Raw genomic sequence first — 19,114 nt, forward strand, 5'->3', positions numbered from 1 at the left:
AGAAGGAACAAAATGATTGATTTCTGTGGTAATTTTTCCATGGCATTATTATTAGGAACAAATGCTTTTATCTTTCTGCATGAGCACAAACATTCATTTCAGTTAATAAAACCACAAATTTCAGACACTTCTCAATGAGAATGGAAATAGTTCAATTATGAAGACATTCATTTTTGTGTTGCTGTGGTTGTTGCTGAATTTAATGGAAAAAATAATTAGAATTGTTGTACCCAGATTTTTCCAAACCCTTTTAAATAAAGCATTAAGTCACTAGTCAGTTAATTAATGAGATTGATCACAATGTTTTAAAAATCAGAAATCTATCTGTTTTGAGCTGGTGTTTAAAACAATCAGAAATATAGGATACGTAATTATATTATGAAAACAAACATTACCTCCACCAGCCTGTGAACTGCTTCATGACTGAGCTACCTTTTGTACCTTCCTAGTTCCTTCTATAGATTGGCCCATGATGATAATGATTAAGATGAAGAAGAAGATGAAGCTAATGATGATGATTGATTGATGATAGATACACTTTATTAAGGACTTACCATGTGGCAGGAGTATTACCTCATTGAATCTTCTCCATGACCATATGAATGAGGGCTATTACTATCCATATTTTACAGATGAGGAAATCAAGGTACAGAGAGGTTTAGGTTGTTCAAGGTCACATGGCTGGTGAGTGGCAGAGACAGGATTCAGGTATGCCTGACTCCAAAGACTGTTAAATCTGCTAGACCAAGTCATGCCAACTTCATAAGCTTGGATTAGTTTTTGAGGGTTGAATCTCACATCTTGATTCTAGTGTACACAGCCAAGATAAGATCACTGGCAAAGATCTTTCTATTTTCCTCTGCCTTGTCAGGATCATCTTTCAGGCATTTTTCTGACAGATGAAGATACAAAGATATTTGCATTAGGCTTTTGAAGCCCTGTAATTCCACCAAAATATTTATTAGAGATACCTTGTTTTTATCCCAAGTATTTTTGTATACTCTGGGTGGTTTTCCATGACTCAAATGTTCCTTTTATTTGAAAAGATGACAAACCTAGCTGTTTACCCCAGAACTTCATGCCTCTCAACAATTAGAAATATAGTCACTTTTGCATGGAGTACTGAGTTGAGCAGAATGAACTTGTCACAGGATGGGGGTGGTTTTCTCGGAAGCAAAGGCCTGCCATGGGAACTGTCCATGGTGGTTCCTGGCAGAACTCACAAGTCATAGTAGGACCCTCCAGTGTTAGACATGGTACTGAATTTCTAGGTAGAGCGTGCACTGTCTCTCTCTCTGCCCTCCAACCCCCACATACACCCTTCCTTTCTCCCTCCCTCCCTTCATGATTTGTGAATTAGAGATATTAGGGAAAAGCATGGGTATCTGTCTCACTTGTCCCCTTATAGTTCAGATTTTAATTCTAATTTCTGATGATTATAAATTGCTATATGTTTGTCACTTGATAAAGCAGCAAAAGAATGTCCTTTGTTAATCTTTAAATCCCAGGAATATAGAAAGGCAAAAAGCACTGTAAGTTACGGGCCTACTTTAGTTGAATTTCTGAGTGTAAGGACAACTTTTGAAAGAGAAAAAGCAAGCACCCCACTGTGGTCAACTGTATCATAGTTCACCCATAATTTTGGTCTCCTACCTATGGTGTCCCTGGTGAACTCACAAGTGGCCATGTGACTTGCTTTGGCCAATCAAATGTGGGCCCCTTCTGAGCAGAAGCTGTTAACAGCCAGCAGGTGTGGTTCACAATGCCATAATGACTGCCAATTTGTCTGATTGAGGCTGCTCCATTAGCCTGAGTCCTAAAGTGAAAAGTAATTGAATCAGAGCAGCAGCCGACCCTCACTGGGTAAGTAGGATGAGGGAGGAACAAACCTTTATTGTTATAAGCCACTGAGTGTTTAGAGCCAATTTTTGCAGCACCCTCATCTATCCTGACTGACATGCTCACCCACTCCCCTTTGCTATTGCAAAGCTCCCCAGGGAAAAGGCAATTCCCACTGACAGGAGCTGATTACAAGGTAGTTTCCTCATGATGTGAAGCCAGTTAGCTCTTCCTGTACTTTATTGGTCCATCAGCACCAAAGCACTGTTTAAAGGGGCCTGGGGTTAGGGGTATACTTTGTAGCACATTTTCCTCCCACAAAAGTGAAAGGGGGAATGAATCAAAAAACAAAATCATAAGCACAGAATTCTCAATTGAAATGCAACAATTAAGTAATTAGACAGACTCTCTCTAAAGTGCTGCTTCCAGCTGCCTCCCACAGGGTAATACTGGCTGGCTGGAGAAAGTGAAGAGGAGGGCACTGAGTTAGAATAGAGAGAAGTGATCACAGATAATCATTTCTCAGCTTCTCTGCAGAGTAAAAGCTCTGAAGTTCCAGAATGTCCCATTTAGATATTTGAGAAAGACTTCAGAATAGCCCCTAAGGTGACCTAGCACTGGGCATGACCTCATCCATGAAAGATGTTGGTAGATTTCTTAGAGACTGATGTACTTGGCAGGACTTGCTAAAGTTTCTTCAACCATAGGAGCTGCTAGGTGGACCCCGATATGCTGGGAATATGTAGGAGGTACAGGAGGGTCCTGTAAAACTCCACACATTATTCTTTGGGCTTCCCCCAGAGACTGAAGATCCTGTGTAGCAGCAACCAGCACATGTAATGGGGATAGCCAAACACTGTGTTTTAAGTAACAATTTTCTTTCTTTCCTCTTTTTTTTTTAAAGACAGAATCTCACTCTGTTGCCTGGGCTAGAGTGTCGTGGCATCAGCCTAGCTCACAGCAACCTCAAACTCTTAGGCTCAAGTGATCCTCCTGACTCAGCCTGCCAAGCAGCTGGGACTACAGGTGTGCACAACCATGTCTGGCTAATTTTTTCTCTTTTTGGTAGAGATGGGGTCTTGCTCTTTCTCAGGCTGGTCTCGAACTCCTGAGTCAAGCAATCCTCCCACCTTGGCCTCCCAGAGTGCTGGGATTACAGGTGTGAGCCACTGTGCCTGGCCAACAAAAATTTTTAAAGGCAAAAAGTTCTTATTAAACTCACCTGACTAAAGTTAGATTAATTGATGTTTTTTGGCTCAGTCTTCTCTGCCAGATCACCCCACAGGTCAGCCACCACTTCAAGAGCCAACCTAAATATGAGCCATTGCCAGAGGTGGGTCTGCTTTTCCTCCTGAGACAGGACCACAGTTGGAATCTTCTCCATTAATTATCATGAATGGTTGTGAGGGTGGAATGCTATCAGGCCAATTATCCCATCCGGGCATGTCTAGAGAAAGATCATCTAGAAGTATTTAATCCTTCTAGTATGCAGGTCATAGTTTTAATATCATTTTATATGTTGCATTGCTCTTAGTTTGTAGATTTAAGTACCAAAATAGAAGATCCTTGAAAGTTGAAATTGTATCTCACCTTTCTATTCATCTTTTTTGAATTTTAAGTGACTTAATTATCTTCATTGTGTTATATGTACTTTCTAGTTTTTCTACAACGAACACATATTACATGTATTTTTTTAAAAAGAAACATTGTAAATTATTTATTTTATCACATACCATTAATTCCATACCATAAAAATCACCCTTTTAAAGGGTACAATTCAGTACCTTTTAGTGTATTATGTAAAAGTTATACATATAATAGTATAAAATATATAGTGTAGATATTACAAAAGCTTTGCAACCATAGACATTATTGAATTGCAGAGCATTTTCATCACCCCCTGCCCCAAAGCCCTTTACCCATTAGCAGTTATTTCCTCGTCTCCCTCAGCCTCTGGCAAACTACTAACCTGCCACATGGGACACCATGATCAATCAGCCAAATTTATGTGTCTGTGAGTCAGACTATTATGATCATTGCTTAGGCATCACTGCCCTTTATAGTAACTATGTCTACCTTGCCTTTGGCAATTCAGTGTCGTCATTTGGTTGCCATGTTCTCTATCAGTCAGGAGCAATTGGCTTGATAGGAATGGTGGAATGGCCTTTTGGAGACTCAATTACAACACCAGCTAGTGGCAACACTGTGCAAGGTTGGGCCAATGTCTTCCAGGTTGTTGTACATGTTCTGAATCAACATCTAATATATGGTCTTGTATCTCCTATAGCCACAATTCATGAGTCCAGGAGTCAAAGGGCAGAAATAAGAGTGGCTGGTGATCCACTAGCAAAATTTTTGCCTTCTGTCCCCATGTCCTTAGTCTTTACTGGTCTAGAGGTTTTAGTTCCAAAGGGAGAAATACTTCTACCAAGAGATACATTAATAATCCATTGACTTGGAAGTTGAGACTGCTACCTGGTCATTTTGGGCTCCTCATGCCTGTGAATCGACAGGCAAAGAAGGAGTTACTGTACTGGCTGGGGTGACTGTTCTTGATTACCAAGGGAAAATTTGGCCCCTACCCCACAGTGGAGGTAAGGAAGGGTATGTTTGGAATACAGAAGATTCCTTAGAATGTCTCTTAGTAATATCATACCTTGTGATCAAAGTCAATGGAAACTAAAACAACTCAATCAGGTAGGACTACCAATGTGCCAGATCCTTTAGGGATAAAGGCTTGGGTTACCCCACCAGGTAAAAAACCACAGCCAGCTGAGGTGCTTGCTTAGGGCAAAGGGAATATGAAATGGTCCGTGGAAGAATGTAGTCATAATTACTACAACCAGGTAACCAGTGGCAGAAATGATGACTGTAGTTATGAGTATTTCTTCCTTATTTTATTATGAATATATTGTACATATGTTAAGCAAATATTTTTGTTTCCTACTACTTTTATCCCCTTATCATCTCACTTAAGATGTATTAGTAATAGTTAAATTTATATCACAGTATTTAAGTGACAGGCTATCAAAGGAGAAGAATGAACATCACTTTGCATCCTCTTTGGGAGAAAGGGTTAGCTTGGTTTCAGCTGTACAAAAGATAGTTGTATTGTGTTAAGCAGAAACATGACTTTGTTATTATCTTTATTTGTAGATTAAATATGATTTAAGGAGATGTGTATGGAGGTCAAGTTGACAACAGGTAGACTATGATGGTCTTTTTGATATGTCAATTTCACTGGGCTACACTCCCCACTTAACTCAATCACTCATCTAGATGTTGCTGTGAAGGTATTTCTTCAGATATGATTAAAATTTATAATCAATTGGCTTTAAGTAGGCGAGATTTTCCCAAGTAATCCCATTGGGCCTTATTCAGTTGAAAGGTCTTTAAGAGCAGAGCTGAGATTTCCCTGAAGAAGAACTTCTGCCTGTGTTCAGCTGCTTCTGCCTGTGCCCCAGAGTTTGGCCCTGCCTTTCCTGATGGTCCTGTCCTGTGGCTCTCAGACTGGTTTAGATGGCTCCCACAGTTGTGCAACCAATTCCTGTGGTACTTTTATCTCCTACTCATTCTGCTTCTCTGGATGAACTCTGAGTAAATGGGCCTGGCTAAAATGATGTTTATAAAATGTTAACAATGATTATTCTTAGGACTGAAACTGATGTTAGGTGATGGGCTTTACTTTCTTTGTTCTTTTCCATGGTGTCCAAATATTTTAAAATAACATTTTAAAATAAAAGCAAAAGTAAAAATCAGCATTTTTTTACAAAAAGAATAGATGAAGGGCAATGATTTCACAAACTTAACCTAAAGCCTAATTCCATTCACAAAATGTCTCACAGAACTCTAGCAAGTGTTTGCAAAACTTAAAGTTTCTAAAAGTACAATTAAAAAACCCTTTAGTCTTTTCAACAGAACAAAAAAATTCATCTATACTGTAATCTACTATGAGCTTTTTGTTTTTTAGATATTTTTCAAGCCCAGGGACCTTATCTTACTTTCCTTTGTTCTACTTGCTATGAACAATGTACTTAGGGCTGAATACATTTGTAGGTCTCTGTCAGTGTTTCTTAATTAATAAATATACCCTATATACATAAATGTATATGTTCAACTTCCCTTAAATAACTTTTTTCTAGTAATTCATCATAGTATCCACTTCACCCTTTCAAACTAGAATATTGAACACTTTATTTTTAAAACATACTAAACATTAAATTATTATATCCATGTCTTTATTTTATGAGCCATAATATATGCACCATATTTATTTTTATATATTTGAAATAGCTGTACACTTACCATTTTGTACTTTGTCCTTTTATTAATAATATTTCAAGCCCATGTAACCTTGAGTTAACACAATCCATAAACTTGTCTCTTTAATGATTATAGAGCAGTCCGTAATGTAAATATGCCACAGTTTGCTCATCCATAGCTCTATTTTTGGACAGTTGGGTTGTTTCCAGTTTCTTTCTCTTATAAATAATGTGACTATGAAGGCTTATTTAGACCAATGGCTTCTAAAATTTTCTCTTTGGGGTCATTTCCTTAGGTCAATATCCTTAAAGATAAATTATTTGGAAAAAAGACATGACCAGCTTGTTAACTGTTGCCAGATTGCTTTCTAGAAAAACTGGAACAATTTACATAATCATCAACAATATATTAATATTTCCCTGAAGCCACATTCATATCAGATTTTTAACATTATTCTTTATTTTTGCTAGTGTATAAGGTATAAAATGGCACTAAAATTGCTTTAAATGTGCATTTCCTTAGTTGTTAGCAAAGATGTGCTTTATTCCATCTGGTGATACATTGTCTGTAAATCCATCTCTGTGAACTATTCATCTTTACACTCTAAAATTGACTTTGTGCATGTATTAATTCCTTATATGTGGTAAGTAAAATGCATTTTTAAAAATTTTAATGTATTGTGGTAGGAAGAATAATGGCCACCCAAAGATGTCCATACCTTAGCCCCCGGAAGCTGTGGATAGGTTACCTTACATGGCAAAATGGACTTTGCCTGTGTGATTAAGGGGATAGTGGAAATTATCCTCAATTATCTGGGTGGGCCCAATCTAATCACATAAATCTTTAAAAGTAGAGAACTTTTTCAGTCTGTTTTGAGAGGAAAGTGAGGACAGAGAAAAGTTCCAAAAGATGTAATGTTGCTGGCTTCAAAGATGGAAGAAAAGGGGCCATGGACCAAGAAATGTGGGCAACTTTTTTAGAAGCTGAAGAAGGCAAGGAAATAGATTCTTCCCTAGAGCATTGAGAAAAAAATGCAGCCTTGCTGGCACCTTGATTTTAGCTCAGTGAGACTCATGTCAGTCTTCTGACCTATAGATCAATAAATTTGTATTGCTTTAAGCCATCATGCTTATAGTAATTCATTATAGCAGCACCAGAAAACTAATACATTTAGACAATACATTCAAGAAATTTTGCTGTGAAAGGGAGGAAAGAAAAAGAGTGCAATTTAGAGTACAACACATTTTTTTTTCCTTAAAACTTCCAGACTTCCAAATCTACACAATCTCCTGTGTAGATGTTGTTTACTCCCATTTCTAAGTGAAGAAAGTGTATTCCCTGAAATCGATGTCTTTTATCTCTGCATGTCTAGGTTTTAATCTGGTGCTAAGCACAAAGGCATTCAGTATGTTTAAAAAAATAAATAATTGGGGATGTTAAAAGACAAACACTCTCTGTCTTCCCCCAGGATGGAACGGTGACAGCATTTACACAACTTGTGCCATTACCAAGGAGGTACCCTGTCATGGCTTTGGGCACACTGCCCACATCTTTGTTGAGTTAAGCTCATGTTTTACTATCTATTGTCACTCTTTCAGCTGCCCTCTCAGCTTGCTTTCCTGTGCCCTAAAATAAATGTGCTTTTGCTCTCTTTAAGACGGGGAAAATCATACTCCCTAAGTCCTCCACGGGTTTAAAACAGCCTCACACTCCTCAGAGTGTCAGGTCAGTTGAGGTAATTAAGTCATGGGACAAAAGTTCTGAATTCTTTTTGAGTGTTCTCTCTGCCTTGCGAAAAGTATGTGACAGAATTACTCTGATTTACCAATCTCTGGTTCCTAGTAATTCTGGATAGTGAGGAGTGGACCTTCTCACCCACCTAGAGTCGGGCATGGCCAGATGACTCACTTTGGCCAAAGCTATGTAAACAGACATGACCTGTGTCACTTCTGTATGGTAGCTTTTAATAGTTGGTGCAGTTTTTCAGGGCTCCCTTCCTGTGTCTTGGATTGGTACTTCCGTAAGCTGACCCTGAGGCAAGGATTTGAGTGCAAATAGCAGGAGAAAACACCAGTAAGGGACTAGAAAAGTGAAACAAGCAAGGAAAGGAAACCAAGAAAGTGTGCATAATAAAGCCAGTAATTGCTGTTGGCAACTAGATTTCAATCCTCCTGAGGATCTCTTGGAGACAGTGTAGAACTTGCTTCAGAGTTATTCCAAATGAGGGTTCACCAATTCCCTGTGTGTTACCGGCTGAGAGCTGCTTCCAGGCATAATCACTCTCTAGCACATCCAGTTTTCCCTGCAAGCATGTGCTCACAGGTAGACAACCACTTATTAGGGCAAAGAGTCATAGATACTTGAAGAAAGCAACTGTCGGCAGGTTAAGGTGCATGTTAGTGAGGGTATGGCCCCAACAGTGTCTTCTATACACCACTTCAGCTATCTTGAAGTACAAATTGATATGGAGATATTGAACTGTCACGGAGGACAGCTGTCCTAGATGTTTACTCAGACCTGCAGCAGATTTTGTGAGAGAATGAAACCACTGAGATGTGGGAGAGTTTGTTACCACAGCATAACATAATATAATCAAATCATGATTATTACAAAGCATGAACTGAGTGTCCTCACACAGATAGAATTTTAAAAATATTTTTTGATATTTAATAGTCTTTAGCAGACACATATAAAACACCTAGTAAAGATTCTTTCAGGTTATAAAGAACTGCGACATACATAGGTTTCCTCATATGACAAAGTCACATGTTATGACTATGTAGGGAAGTAATACTAGGACAGAGCAGTTACATGACTAGGGATTTTGGAAGAAGAGGAACTGGTCCTTCAGAATATAATTTAGTTTTGGAAACTGACCTGGCTTTTCTCTAAGAAGCAAAATCTGTTACTTTCTACTCTACTGCTTTGCCATTATGGTGTCCTAGCAATCTCTGCCACTTGTCTAGGTTACCGACGGCCTATACTTTGTTCTTCCTCCTGTATCAGCTGCATGTCACATGCTTTGGTTGCTTCATGGAGTCTATTGCCTCATGACCTCTATTGATCCCTGACTTCCATGGCTTCATGCTTTTTGCTCACATGAATGTCAATTGCAGCCTCTTGTCCCATTACTAGTTGCTGACTCCTTTTGTGTGTTTCACATTAAAACTCATAGAAGATCTGATTCCTTTAGTTATCGCTATTGGCTATGTGGGGCTAAGTTCTCCTGCTTGGACATTGCAGAGGCTGCGACAAGGTCAGTTGTTTATGTCTAGCCTAATACTCTGTGGCCTGGGTGATAGGGGTTCAAAGCCTTTTCTTGGAAAGGGTTTTGCAAGTGAAAAATGCTTGTCATTCACTTATTCATTATCAATTAAGTTCTGAGCATCTACTATGTGCCAGCAACTATTTTAGGCATTGTGGTTTGTTTTAGGTATCTACTGCTGTATCACAAACCACCCCAACACCTAATAGATTAAATCAACAATCTTTTATTATCTTTCATAATTTGGGGAGTTGACTGGATTTGCCTTGAAAGTCCTTCTTCATGTGATATTGGCAGTGGCTGAATCATGTGGGTGCTCAACTGGGCTGAAACATCCAAGATGGCTTGCTTGCATGGCTGGCGGCTGGCAGCTGGCGCTGGCTATTGGCTGGGATCTTGGCTGACACCGTCAAATAGGACACCTCAATTTTCTTCCATGTGGCCTCTCCATGTTGCTTGGGCTTCCATAGTGAAATTGCTGGGCTCTAAGAGGAAGGAAATGGAAGCTTATGGCCTGAACTCAGGGGTCCTAGATTCTAATGGTGAAAAGCCACATTATATTGGTCAGAACAGCCACAGGGCCAGCCTAGATCCCAGGAAAGGGGAAATAAACTCCACATTTTGATGAAATGTACATACAAGTAATGAAGGAATCAATTATGATGATCTTTGGATAGGGTCTACCACAGCCAGCAGCCCTATGGCCAAAATAATTAATGTCCCTCCCACATGCAAATCCATTATGGCATTGTTGCAAGGCCCGGAGGCTTATGATGTAAATCAAGTCCAAATATGAAGAGTTCCTTGAATGTGGTCCCTTTGGTGTAGCTCCTAGAGTTCTTTGGGTGCACAGATATTTGAACTAAAAAGACAAGTTACTCATACACCCAACATACAATGGTGAGAAAGACACGGGATAACCACCATAGATATCCCAAATTCAAAAGAAGTTGAGTACAAGTCTGCCAGTTGGAGAAGACAGGTAAGAGCATCTCATACAGTAAAAATATTATGTAAAAAGAGAAGTCTGGGGACACTATGGTAGGTTGGGTGGGGTGAAGCTGTTAGAGCAGCCCTGGAAGAGCAGGTTAGGACTTGTTCATGAAGGGTATGTAATGAGATGATATGGATTTTGACCTTCATCATGGAGCTGATTTGGAATTAGTGGAGGTTTTCAAATAGGAGATTCCCTCTGTCCAATTGCCTCTTAGAAAAATTACTTAGATGGTAGTATGGAGTTAGAACTGGGGAAGGGAATGTAGTCAAGACTTCAAAAATGGAAAAGGTCTAGAGAAGGACTTTTCTGATAGTATAGGAAAGAGAAGGTGAGGACATGAATGTAGGTGACATTAATGTTTTGTCTTTATGATACTAAATTTTAGTAGAGAAAATATGAGGTTATGATCTTGAATTAGGTAGAATTTAGTTTAAAACCTACTTTTGCCTCTACCTGGTTTTGTAACCTGGGCAAAAAAATATTCCTCAATCTCTTGGCTTCAGTTTCTTCTTTGGAAATACTGGTGTCTCCTTTTGGTGTTGTTGTGAGGCTTACATTGGATAATGTACATAAAAAAGTTAGCATGAGCCTGGCACAAAGTAAGGGTTCCATAGATATAGGGAGTGGTGATGACGATGGTACTGATAGCATAGTATGTAGTATGTGACACAGATATAAGTTAATTCTCCTCAATTTTATTAAATGGTATAGTGGAAATAGCTTGGGATTTGGAAACAGAAGGGGCTAAATCTCAACATTACCACTCGCTAACAGTGTCATTTTGGAAAAGACAACTAATTTTTGTGAGCTCCAGTTTCCTTATCTACAAAATGGAACTCAACTCTCTTCATACAGTGCTGTTGAGAGGTTCTAGGTTCTAGGTGGGATAAGACATGTGGAAACCTTTTGTAAATGGTAAGGCTCCAAATACGCAGAAAATTGTTTTTCTCCTTGTTCCTATAATTGCTATTTAACATGAATCCATTCTTTGCTTTTTACTTCTAGTATGCCATTTAAGTTCTAAGACTACCAAATTAGAAGATTAAAAACCAAAAGAGGCAAATTTCACAAGCAAAGAAAGTAGCACTCAGCAAGCTCCGAAGTCTCCTTCAAACTCTTCATGGCTTCTATGTCAAAATGGTACATTTCCCGTCACAAGGGCTGTAAGCATGTTCCCACCCAGATAAGAAGAGCGGGATATGGTGGCCTTGGAAAACCAGACAGGGAACAAAACAAATGCAGGTTCTGTTCCCTGAGGTGCCTGGAGCTAGTGCCCTTGCTTTAAAAGTTTACACTCGCATGGTGTCTGTTCTCTAGATGCCGTCGAAGTGGTGCTGATGCAGAGAAATGCTGTGTCAAGCTCACACTTTAATATTGGAGAATTTATTTGACATTAGCTACACCAGTAGTTTGCACACCAGGCTGGCTGCCTAAGTCCTGCTTGGGGGAGCTTGTAAACAATTTTATTCACTCAAAAATATTTATTATGTCTCTTATATGGGCTAGGACTAATAAGTACTCTAGACACAGGGACACAGCGGTGAACAAAACAAAGTTCTGGCTCACATGGAGCTTACATTTGAGTGTAGGAAGATAGTGAGAAACACATAAATATATAATATGTCAAATGGTTACAAGTGAAGAAGAATAAAGCAGGGCATGGGCCACAGAGGTGATGGGGATGGGGCAGGTGGTCAGAAAAGCCCTCTCTGATAAGGCGACACATGAGAGCCCTGAAGGAAGTGAGAGAGGAAGGCATATAGATATCTGGGACATAACTGGGTGAAGAGCCATTATGCAGAAGGAAGAGCATGTGCAAAGCTCTTGAGGTTGTAGTATTTGTTTTACTTTTTTTTCTTTTTGAAGAGACAGCAATGAGACCAGTGATAAGAGCGAGTAAGTTGGGGTGGAGGGAGAGTTAAGAGCTGAGAGCAGGGAGCTGAGGGCTGGGTGCAGATTATGAGAGCCATTTAGGCTATAGAAAGGATTTAGGATCTTGCACTGAGTGAGATAGGAAGGCATTGAAAATTTTGGAGCAGTACCCCCATAATATGCCGAAATAATAATAAAAAAAAAAACCTTTGCATACAAAAAAAAAAATTTTGGAGCAGATGAGTGATATGGTCTGACTTTGGTTTTTAAGTGATCACTCTGGCTTCCTGTGGAAGAGCATAGACTATGAGAGAGGGGGTAAAGACGGAAGTAGGGAGAACAGTATATCCCTGTCATATTTCAGGTGGGAGGTGACAGTCACCTGGACTAGGGGGCTGGTGGTGGAGATGACCTAACTATGTATATTTTTACTGTCTCCCCGTTCCACTCAAGTTCCAATTCAGTAGATTTAGAATGGGGACCAGGAATCTGTATTTTTCAAAAAGTTCTCTAGATAAATCTTTGGCATGGCCAGGTTTCAAAACTAGTGACGTGGGATGAAAAAAATCACATCTTCTTTTCCTCTGAGCTCTTCCCCTTGCCTGCCTCTGTTCTTACCTCCTCCTCTAGCACTGGGCTTCTGCCTCTAGGCCTCTTTTGCACAGCTCTGCTGCACTCATTTTTCCCCTTTTTCTGTCCTCCCTGGTTATTTTCTGCTATTCTCATCCCGCCAAACCCCAGGCATCTGCCCACTCACACCCCGGAGGTTAAATCTACACTGCCACTGGATTTCTCTTCCTCTAAAGCCCGTTTCTTTCATCTTGTCATTTCCCTGCCAGAATCCTTCCAATGGTTCTGCTCTGCTTCCTGGGGAAAGTCTAGTCCCACGCCACCCCGCACTTTTACAGTCTGGTCCCAATCATTCTGCCTGTGGGACCATCCCATTGTGCCTACCCAAAATCACCCTCAGGAGGCCAAAATGGTTTCTTTGCCTCCCGTCAGAAACAGCATGGAAGTTCCCATTTCTGCTTCTTTCTTTGTACAATTTATTTCATCAGCTGGGCGGATCTCTTTCCTTTCTGCCTTACCAAAGCCTATGCATCTTGAAAGGCATGGCACAAATTTTTATTAAAAACTTATTTTAAAAATGTTTGAATGGCTAATGTAATACATGCACAGAATTCAAAATCCAAAGGGTTAAAAAAAGGTTATTGCTGTGGTTTGAATGTGTCACCCAAAGATCATGTGTTGGAAACTTGACCTCCAATTCAGTGTGGGGAAGTGGGGCCTAATGGGCGGTGACTGGTTCATGGGGGCGCTGCCCTTGGGAACAGATTGATGCCATCAACATGGAAGTGGGTTTGTTACCTCGCAAGTGGATTCCTTATACAAGGATGAGTTCAGCTGCCTCTTGCTCTCTCTCTTGCCCTCTCTTTGCCCTTCCCTCCATGGATGATGCAGTAAGAAGATCCCATCCAGACTCAGCCCCTCAACCTTGGACTTCCCAGCCTCAGGAACATGAGCCCACACATTTCTGTTTATCATCAATTACCCAGTCTCAGGTATTCTGTTATAGAAGCACAAAACAGACTAAGACAGATGCACATTTAAAAGTGATTCCTGGTACCCACACTGCCGGCCAACCAGTTTTCCACCTTAGAGGACAATCATGTGTGTGCATTCGTATATCTTGTATTTATAAATACCTCATATTTACACACATACACACACCCTCACACACAAATATATTTTTTTAAACTAATGGTAGCATGTTATCCATGTCATTCTGCTCTTGCTTTTTTCACTTAAGATATTCTTGATCATTGTTCCATACCAGTACACAGAGAACTAATTCTTTTTCCCCCCTGTTTTCTGAACTTAAACTTTTATTTATTTCTCTTGCATCACCAAATAACCTTGATTTGGGGTAATTATTTTATTATGGTAAAATATACATAACATAAAATTTGCCATTTTAACCATTTTTAAGTGTGCAGTTCAGTGGCACACTGAAGTAAGAACATGGTTGTTGTGCAACCATCACTATCCTTTCCAGAACTTTTTCATCTTCTTAAACTGAGACTCCACATGCATTAAATATCAGCTCCCCATTTTCTCCTTCCCCCAGCCCCTGGCAACTATCATTCTGTTTTCTGTCTGTGTGAATTTGACTACTCTAAGTACCTCATATAAGTGGAATCATATAGTGTTTGTCATTTTGTGACTTTTACTTCACTTAGCATAATGTCTTCAAGGTTCATCCATGTTGTAAGCATGTATGAGAATTTTCTTCTTTTTAATGCTGAATAATATTGCATTGTATGTATATAGTACATTTTATTTATCCATTCATCTGTCAGTGGACACTTGGGTTACTTCTACCTTTTGGCTCTTGTGAATAATGCTGCCATAAACACAGATGTATAGGATCTGTTTGAGTCCCTGCCTCAGTTCTTCTGGGTATATGCGCACAAGTGGAATTGCTGGATCACACGGTAATTCTATGTTTAATTTTTTGAGAAACTGCCATACTCATTTTCCACCATGCTTTATTCTTTTTAATGGCTGTTTTACATTATATTGTACAAATATATCAGAATTTATTTAACCAGTCCTATATTAATGGATGCTTAGAATGTTTTCAGGCTCTTGTTATTAAAATATCACAACAGAATGTCTTGGAAATATTTGTTTATATATGTAGAGAAGTATATCAGTGAGGTAAATTCTTTATAAATTGCTGGACCAGAGAATAGAGAATATGTGAGTTTTTAATTTTGATAGATATTGACAAATTTTTCTCCAGTTAAACTTCCACTAGTAATGCAGGGAAGAATTAGCCATACCTGAAGCCTAGGTTTAGGACATTGACTTTTAATGCACTTAGTCTCATAGTAAACAGGTTTTGTTTGCTCTAGTTATTTATACCTGGCGATGCTGAAATACCTAGGTTTTCGAGAAGAGTTGAACCTAGGGTAGGGATGTCCATGAGAGTATAAAATCCCTCATCAAAAAATGGCAAAGATGAGTTTTTTTAATCCTTGACAGTGTTCTTATTTCAAGCAGATGGTATTATTAGCAGCTGAATGTTTTTATGGAGCCCTGAGGAGCTGAAAGTCTACACCTCCATCTGGGAGTTTGTTATATTGCTCCTGCTTTGATCTCTGTAGGTTTCCATGTTCTTTGCCATTGTACAAACTTTCTGTTTTAAGTGTGTATTAGTTAGGATAGTCTAGGGGCTACGACACAATCAGCCCCAAGTTGTATGATGGCTCAAACAAACTAGAAGTTTATTTCTGCTCTCGTAACAGTGCAAGACAAATATTCCTTGTCACCAGGTGAGACTGCCCTCCATGCAGTGACGTAGAAACCCAGGTTCCTTTCATCTTATGCTGTCCTCCAGGGCGTCATCCTCGCCTGCATCCATTCAGAGCAGTGTGACCTTCCACTGGTAATCCTTCAGAGAGCGGGGCTGCTTCCTTCTGTGGCTCTGCCAGCTCCTACGACTGTATCATCAGCTACACCTGCAAGCTGGGGGCAAGGGAAAGAGGACATGGAGGGGATGCTCCCACTTTTAAAAAGCCTTGATATAGAAGTTCCACACATCATTTCCTCTTACATTTTATTGGCATGAACTAGGCACATGGCCACAACTAGTTGTAGGGAGAGGAATTTGGAAATTTAACCTTTATCTAAACAGTGGCCTCTTACCCACTGCTGTTTTCCATGGGGGGAGGGGCAGATAAATTGGTGGGCCTCTTGTCATCTTTGTCATAATCTGTTGTCATCATTTCATCATTTACACTAGTGTTCTATTGTCATGGGTACACAGTTTCAGGTCTGAATTAGGAATTTTAAAAGACCCAGATCCTAATGTCTTCAGCGATATCCTCTAGTTTAATGATTAACTCTTCAGCTGTGTCTAATTGGTGGTTCAAACTATCCAAGGGATTTCTAAATTCAGTTGGTACTTTTTTCTTTTTTTTTTCTTTTTTTTTTTTTTTTGCTTTTAGAAACTCCTGGAATTGATAAGTTGGTACTTTTTTATTGTCTATAAATTCTATTTTTTTTTTTAAATCAGTTTGGTCATTTTTAAACTCGTATTCCATTTTCATAATTTCAATTCCCTCTTTTATTTCTTTATACATGTTAAGTGTTCTAATTTTATATATGACGTATGTTCTAGTATTTCAGTATATGTGATCTTTGTAGTCTTCAGTCCATTTGTTGCCTATGCTGACTCTCATTCAGGATGGTTTATTTCCCTTGTGCCTGTCTGTGTGTAAACTTACTGAACTTGGAATTTTATTCTTTGAGGCCTGAATTTAGGGCATATCTCCCCAGAGGAACTGGGCTTGCTGGGAGATATCCAGGTGCCTGGCAGGACTAATAACCTGGAACTATGTTAAAATACATTTTTGGCTTGGATTTTTCTGGCTTTACAGGGGAGGATAGATTCTAGACCCAAACCTGTGAGAGGGTAACAACTTGTGGTTATGAATTTTTAAGGGACATGTAAAACTTACATTTTTTTTTTTTTTTTTTTTTGAGACAGAGTCTCATTCTGTTGCCTGGGCTAGAGTATTGTGGCATCAGCCTAGCTCACAGCAACCTCAAACTCCTGGGCTCAGGCGATCCTCCTGCCTCATCCTCCTGAGTAGCTGGTACTACAGGCATGCGCCATGCCTGGCTAATTTTTTCTATATTTTTAGTTGGCCAATTAATTTCTATTTTTTAGTAGAGATGGGATCTCGCTCTTGCTCAGGCTGGTTTTGAACTCCTGACCTTGAGCAATCCTTCCACCTCGGCCTCCCAGAGTGCAAGGATTACAGGCATTAGCCACCACCCGCCAAAACTTACATCTTAAGAAAATAAAACTTAACAAAACAAGCAAGTTTTCTTATCATTCGCCTGTGTGAAACATCTTTTGTTTTCTAGTTAACACTTCCACTGTGGGCATCATCTGCTGAGGGTCCTGACGTGATATAAAGATCTGATTCAATTTTCTTCACTTTGTGAAGGTTCTAGACTTTATCTCTATGTGAATGTTTAAAATTGAAACTCTAAGCCACCATGGTTGGAGAATACCACAGGACAGCCACTGGTGCACTTAATTTCATGGTTTTCTCCTTATTTTTGGCCTCCAGGTTGTCTTTTATTTTTGTACCCTCAGTAGTACAGGACAGAGATTTTAAAATATTTTATTTCTCATTTTAGGAATGCATCAAAGATGTCTGAAAATTATTCACAGGTGTTAGGAATATACCTAAATATCATGAACATGAAATTACCACTAAAATATATTAAAGTCCAGAATGTTTTGTTGTCTTTCACCAGTGTTCCTGTGGAATCCTAAAAATGTAAAAATATGAAACTACAAATATAGTTCTATTTGAGCTTATAATATAAATTTTCAGTTAACTTTTTTGAGTTTTCTGTGTGAGCAACCATATCACATCTATAAATACTCATATTTTTACCTCCCCCTTTATTTTACATTTTTGGAAATTTTGTAGCTTTCTCCTTTTTAGTTTCATTTGTGACAACCTCCAGAACAATGTAAAGTGAAAGTTATAAAGGATATCCTTGTCTTCTTTCTTTGTTTCTTTCTTTCTGTTTTTAATAGAAATATGTCTAGTGTTTTCCTGTTAAGCAAGACACTGTAGTTGAGGTCATATTTTATCATGCTTAGGAAGTGTGTGTGTATGTGTGTGTGTGTTTTGTTGTTGTTTTGTATTGTTTTGTTTTTTTTGAGACAAGGTCTTGCTCTATCATCCGGGCTAGCGTGCAGTGGCATGATCATAGCTCACTGCAACCTCAAACCCCTGGGTTCAAGTGATCTTCCCACCTCAGCCTCCCAGGGAGTGCCTCCTATAGGTGCATGCCACCACTCAGGGCTAATTTTTCCATTTTTTGTAGATACGAGGTCTCACTCTTGCTTAGGCTGGCCTTGAACTCCTGGCCTCATGAGATCCTCCCTCTTCGGCCTCCCGAAGTGCGAGGATTACAGGCATGAACCACTGCCCTGGGCTGTGTGTGTATTTTTATTTAGAGCTTTTTGTATAATCAAGAATGTTTAAATTTTGTAAAAGCCTTTTCAATATCTATGGCATTGATTATATGATTTTTCTTTTTGATCTATTAATATGGTGAATTATATTAAGAGATTTGCTAATACTAAGCAATCTTTACACTCTTGAAATAAATCCCATGTGTTCATTATGTATTTTTTTTCTTCTTATGGACTGGTGAATTCTGTATGCACTGATACTAATTCTTTTGCTATATGTCTAGGCTTTCCCCATCAAGCAAGGTATTATAGTTGAAATCATATTGTATTGTGATTAGGAATTCCCTGGGTGATCACTGAGGACTCTCTACCCTGGCTGGTCAGAGCTCTTATTTTTTCACCTTGTAAGCTCTGGGGAATTTTATGTTTACAACTCCCTGGTTCTTTTTTTGCTTTGCCTTATGAAATTTCACTCCATGCATGTATAACCTAGCACTCATCAAAGGCTCGAGCAGACCCCTCTGCACATTTCTGAGTTTGTCGTCTTCATAAATCCCTACTGTCCATATCCTGGACCACAACTTCCAGCTGCCTCAGCTGCCCCAAACTCTAATTTCCATATCTTCCTTTCAGTGAGACTACCAGGCTCTGTTTGACTCCTCCTACTTGAAACTGTGACCCAGAAATTACTGGCAAAAAACTGGGGTCAGTATAAGGCCCAGTTGTTTGTTTCTTTTCTCTCATGAATCACTGTCCTGTGCTACCTGTTGTCTAGTGTTTGAAAACAGCTGTTTCATATATTTTGTTCAGTTTTACAACCAAGAAAGGTTAAGTCTAGTCTTTGTTACTCTACCATGATTGGAAGCAG

Source organism: Microcebus murinus, chromosome 7 (assembly GCF_040939455.1).
Source record: "Microcebus murinus isolate Inina chromosome 7, M.murinus_Inina_mat1.0, whole genome shotgun sequence".
Classification (NCBI taxonomy): Eukaryota; Metazoa; Chordata; class Mammalia; order Primates; family Cheirogaleidae; genus Microcebus; species Microcebus murinus.